Source organism: Syngnathoides biaculeatus, chromosome 7, assembly GCF_019802595.1.
Source record: "Syngnathoides biaculeatus isolate LvHL_M chromosome 7, ASM1980259v1, whole genome shotgun sequence".
In the NCBI taxonomy this organism is placed as follows: Eukaryota; Metazoa; Chordata; class Actinopteri; order Syngnathiformes; family Syngnathidae; genus Syngnathoides; species Syngnathoides biaculeatus.
In genome coordinates this window covers 10,267,608-10,273,607 of record NC_084646.1, presented here as the reverse complement: position 1 = coordinate 10,273,607, position 6,000 = coordinate 10,267,608, and positions in this window count along the sequence as shown.

Genomic DNA, 6,000 nt, shown 5'->3' with positions numbered 1-6,000 from the left:
CGCAAATTGAAAAGAGTAAATAAATATTCAAGAATCTTGAGGTTCTAAAGAAAATGCTTTTGTTTTTTCAAATTTGGTCCCGATCGCCCGTCCGGTCTACACAAACGAGTTTGTGGGTCAGTTGATTTGGATCCGGCTCTTTCTTAACAGCAGCGGAAGTGCCAGACATTTTTTTTTCCCCAAAATAAAACAAAAATCTTCTTCCGGCTCCTTCTCTTTGGACTGGCCCGAGTCGTAGCCACCGTGAGGATTCGGCGGCCGACCGGGAAGATGCGACCGTCAAGTCTCGGACAGCCGTCGCGGCACAGTAAACAAGTTGCGTTCCCAACGGCGCTGGGGCGCATGACCGAAGGAGAAGAAGAAGAAACTGAAGAAGACGAACCAGAGGAGGAAGAAGAAGAATCAGAAGAAAAAGAAGAACCAGAAAAGAATCAAAAGAAAAAGAAGAACCGGAAGAGGAAGAAGAAGAACCAGAAGAGGAAGAAGAAGAACCAGAAGAAAAAGAATAACCAGAAGAAGAGGAACCAGAAGAAGAATCAGAAGAAAAAGAGGAACCAGAAGAAGAAGAATAAGAAGAACCAGAAGAGGAAGAAGTACAAGAAGAGGAAGAAGAACCAGAAGAAAAAGAATAACCAGAAGAAGAAGAACCAGAAGAATAAGAAGAAGAACCAGAAGAGGAAGAAGAACCAGAAGAAAAAGAAGAACCAGAGGAAGAAGAAGAACCAGAAGAAAAAGAAGAACCAGAGGAAGAAGAAGAACCAGAAGAAAAAGAATACCCAGAAGAAGAGGAACCAGAAGAAGAATCAGAAGAAAAAGAGGAACCAGAAGAAGAAGAAGAAGAAGAACCAGAAGAGGAAGAAGAACCAGAAGAAAAAGAATAACCAGAAGAAGAAGAACCAGAAGAGGAAGAACCAGAAGAATAATAAGAAGAAGAACCAGAAGAGGAAAAAGAAGAACCAGAAGAAAAAGAATAACCAGAAGAAGAGGAACCAGAAGAGGAAGAAGAACCAGGAGAAAAAGAATAACCAGAGGAAAAAGAAGAACCAGAAGAATAATAAGAAGAAGAAGAAGAAGAAGAAGAAGAACCAGAAGAAAAAGAATACCCAGAAGAAGAGAAACAGAAGAAGAACCAGAAGAAAAAGAATACCCAGAAGAAGAGGAAACAGAAGAAGAATCAGAAGAAAAAGAGGAACCAGAAGAAGAAGAATAAGAAGAACCAGAAGAGGAAGAAGTACAAGAAGAGGAAGAAGAACCAGAAGAAAAAGAATAACCAGAAGAAGAAGAACCAGAAGAATAAGAAGAAGAACCAGAAGAGGAAGAAGAACCAGAAGAAAAAGAATACCCAGAAGAAGAGGAAACAGAAGAAGAATCAGAAGAAAAAGAGGAATCAGAAGAATAAGAAGAAGAAGAACAAGAAGAGGAAGAAGAACCAGAAGAAGAAGAACCAAAGAGGAAGAACCAGAAGAATAATAAGAAGAAGAACCAGAAGAGAAAAAGAAGAACCAGAAGAAAAAGAATAACCAGAAGAAGAGGAACCAGAAGAGGAAGAAGAACCAGGAGAAAAAGAATAACCAGAGGAAAAAGAAGAACCAGAAGAATAATAAGAAGAAGAAGAAGAAGAAGAAGAAGAACCAGAAGAAAAAGAATACCCAGAAGAAGAGAAACAGAAGAAGAACCAGAAGAAAAAGAATACCCAGAAGAAGAGGAAACAGAAGAAGAATCAGAAGAAAAAGAGGAACCAGAAGAAGAAGAATAAGAAGAACCAGAAGAGGAAGAAGTACAAGAAGAGGAAGAAGAACCAGAAGAAAAAGAATAACCAGAAGAAGAAGAACCAGAAGAATAAGAAGAAGAACCAGAAGAGGAAGAAGAACCAGAAGAAAAAGAATACCCAGAAGAAGAGGAAACAGAAGAAGAATCAGAAGAAAAAGAGGAATCAGAAGAATAAGAAGAAGAAGAACAAGAAGAGGAAGAAGAACCAGAAGAAGAAGAACCAAAGAGGAAGAACCAGAAGAATAATAAGAAGAAGAACCAGAAGAGAAAAAGAAGAACCAGAAGAAAAAGAATAACCAGAAGAAGAGGAACCAGAAGAGGAAGAAGAACCAGGAGAAAAAGAATAACCAGAGGAAAAAGAAGAACGAGAAGAATAATAATAAGAAGAACAAGAAGAGGAAGAAGAACCAGAAGAAAAAGAATACCCAGAAGAAGAGGAAACAGAAGAAGAATCAGAAGAAAAAGAGGAATCAGAAGAATAAGAAGAAGAAGAAGAACCAGAAGAGGAAGAAGAAGAACAAGAAGAGGAAGAAGAACCAGAAGAAAAAGAATAACCAGAAAAAGAAGAACCAGAAGAGGAAGAACAACAATCGTCATTTTATAAACAGTCCCAGCAAGCGAGGGGGAAAAAAAAAATCAAGGCAACCCAGAAGCTTGCGTATCAAATATCAAACGTCCCACCCGCTTTGGAGCCCCCCCAAACAGCCCCCCATGCGAAAAACACTGACGTGACATATCTGCAAAAGAAGGGGATGAAAAATGAATGAATGTCTTTTATGTGATGCGATGAAGCCTTTCGATGCCCGAAGCTGCTTTCCGTTCTCCCCCGTCGCATCAAAAGGCGATCGTCTCTTTTTTTTCTTCTTCTTCTTCTTTTCCCGATTACGGCTGCGTAACGGAATTCGCCGCCGCCAGGAACGTCGGGAATGGAAATATCAGCAAATCAAAAAAAAGGGAGTCATTGGCTTCAATTGGAACGCAATTGATTTGATTTTTCGGAACATCGTGATGGGAAATTGTCTTGACCGTGCCAATGAAACTTCTTTATGAAGCTAAACGTTAACAAACAATCCGAAATCTACTCGGCTTGGAGCATCAAACGTTTTTCCAAGAAAAAGTCTCAAAAATCATTTTGGCATAAATGCCTGCGATTGGCCGGCGACCAGTTCGGGGTCACGACAGTCTGGATTGGCTGCTGGACGTTTTACGTAAAACAGAACTTTAGAAACTTCATGGAAAATGTCCTCAATTCAGCAATATTTTTACATTTTAAAAAAAATGTATAAAAAAAATACTTAATGAGACATCTTTCATCTGCCGATTAGAATTTTTCCAATGAAAAATAAAACGAGGAATTTTTGATTCTGGAAATCTACTTTTATTTGCCAAATCGAATGTCTGAACTTTTTTTATTAAAAAAAAAAAAAAACATTAGTAATTCAAATGTGATTGAAAATAAATTTTCATTTATGCATAACATCAACAATTTGGCTTATTATTTTTGGCAAATCTAAAATATTTTTAAAAGTCCTTAATTTAAATAAACACATTCACTGACTGCTACTTTACTTAGTTGAACAATTACAACTTTTTCCAAGTAGTGAGCAAATAATTTTTTATTATTATTATTTTTTTTTTTAAAGAGGTGTCAGAATCTCAAATTTCTGCAATTTTGGTTTTGAAGCGCAAAGAAGTGACGGGAACGCGAAGCCCAACGTCGCCTCGGCGTCTTCCCGTCGGCCCCGTTTGTCACGTCGATGGCGCGCTCGCTTTGGTTCGGGCTGAAGTTCGAACACGAGGACCCGGCGGACAAAAAGGTTCATTTGGGCGATGGTTTTTTTTTTTTTTTTTTTTTTGCGGGAGCTAACGAGTGCGCCAATGGCGATCCAGTCACGGGCGGGTTGGTCCCGCGGCCCCTCGTCCCGCTGCCGGAAACTTTACCAAGAAACACATTTTGGGACTTTTGCTGGAATCTGATTCGATAACTGCACGCTGAAAACACTTTGTTTTGTGGAAATATTTTTGGCATAATCTGACGAGATGAATCTCATAAATTTATGTAGTATTTAAGGAACGTGCCTCGCTAACGAACGTATAAATGAGTTTTTTAGGCGGGCGGTACGGTGGGTCAGCTGTTATGTGTTGGCCTCGCAATTCTGAGGTCACGGGTTCGATCCCGGACCTGCCTGTGTGGAGTGTGCACGTTCGCCCGTTTCCTCCCACATCCCGAAAACATGCAACATTAATTGAACAATCTAAATTGGCCCAAGGTGTGATTGTGACTGCGGCTGTTTGTCTCTACATGTGCCCTGCGATTGGCTGGCAACCAGTTCAGGGTGTACCCCACCCGCCTCCTGCCCGTTGACAGCTGGGAAAGGCTCCGGCACTCCCCGCGAACCTAGTGAGGTTAAGCGGCATGTTTTTGGGATGTGGGAGGAAGCCAGAGTGCCCACCCGGAGAACAGCCATGCAGGCACGGGGAGAAGATGCAAACTGCCCTGCGATTGGCTGGCAAACTCCTGCCCATTGACAGCTGGGATTGGAGCACTCCCCGGGACCCTTGTGAGGATAAGCGGCAAAGAAAATGAATGGATGGATGGAATTTTTAAGTCCCCCGCGGGGCTCGTTGGAAGTGCACGACTAGAAAATGAACCTATACTTCTTTTTCTTGCTCTGTACTAGACGGGTCAAATTGACCCAGAAAATAACAGTCGAGTTGAAAAGTTGGGTACTAATCGCTGTGCTGTTTTTTTTGTTTTTTTTATTCGTTCGTTCGTTTGTTTGTTTGTTTGTTTGTTTGCCTTCTTCTGTACTCGACTTCAACACGGGTCAATATGACCCTGCGACAAAACGGGAGGATTCAAAGCGATCATTCTCCGTTTATTGATGCCAAATGTCGCAATTCGACAAGGGGGCGAGTGACCTTCGGGCAGAACTCGGCCGTTCAGACCATTTTAGAAGTGTCGCTACCGTATCGGCGATACTGCGTTTGCAGTATCTCACACTGCCTCAAGGGATGAAACGCAAAACGAACAAAAAGCGAGCTTCTCTTTGTTGTTTTGCTATTAACTCGCCTTTAACGAGTCCATTTCCACGTAAACATAAGATGTTAGCGTTGACGAGTATCAGCATTGGCGACGCTCTTCTCACTTGATATCGAATCGATCGCCGTCGGGGACTACTATTCAACCTAACGATCATGTCTAGACAATTAGCGTATACGAGACTACCACAGGTCAACATGACAGGGGGTTCAAAAAAGTATCCAGTATTAGCATCGCGACAGGGAGTCCTCGGTCTACGGATGAGATCCGTTCCTACAGTGGCGACCGATCTCCACTTTCGACTGAAGTCGGATTCCACCATTCGAGTCAGAATTTACATCAAAATACAAATACATGGAAATAAACAAGACGGCGTAGTTAGCATTAGCGCTGAGAGGTGGATGGAGAAGAAGAAGGGGAGGCCGTGCTTAGCTAGTGCCAAGGAACCTGGTCCTCGATCCCGTCCATCTCCACAAGTATCGAAGAACCTCGTTTTGTGATCACCGTATCCGACATTGGAACGGAACCCTTCATCACGTGCGCTAAAATACGGGCTTTGTCTTGAATAATCGTGGCCACGGTCGACCGACCGAAGCCTCGGCGGTGTTGGGGTCTCCCCTTCCTCCGATCTTTTTATGATCTTGAGCTTTGTTTCCGTGGTGATGGCTTTCTTCTTTGGGGCCGTAATGTCTAAAAAGGAGGGCGAAAAATGCGAAGGTACAAACACGGACAAGCGTTAGCCGGACAAAACGGCGGACGGGGGACGGACGTCGTAAAATCGGTTTAGGTCGAGACCGTCCCTGTGTTGTCCTTTGGTATCAAACGGAGTCCATTTTGGCCGCTACAATTCAAACGAAGAAAAACCTCGAGCTAACTGACTTGCGCTAGGCCCGAATTGCCACACGGAGCGTTAAAAAGCATCAAGATTGGCAAAAGTTTATTTTCCTCCACGCGGCGCCGTCCGTCTCGCCGAAGTGAAAAAGGACTCCGGATCTCGGCCGGCCCGTCGCCCGCTATCTCGGTGACCGTCGAGCCGCGGCGCGCCGCCACGGAGCGAGACGGCACGAGCGATTGAACGAGCGAGCGGCCTCAAACGCTTTCCCCGACCTGAGCCGCGACGGGCAAATCCTTCTAATCCAGTACAGTGCACTTAAGGAGTGACCGGTGCGAAAGGCGCGGCGTTAATA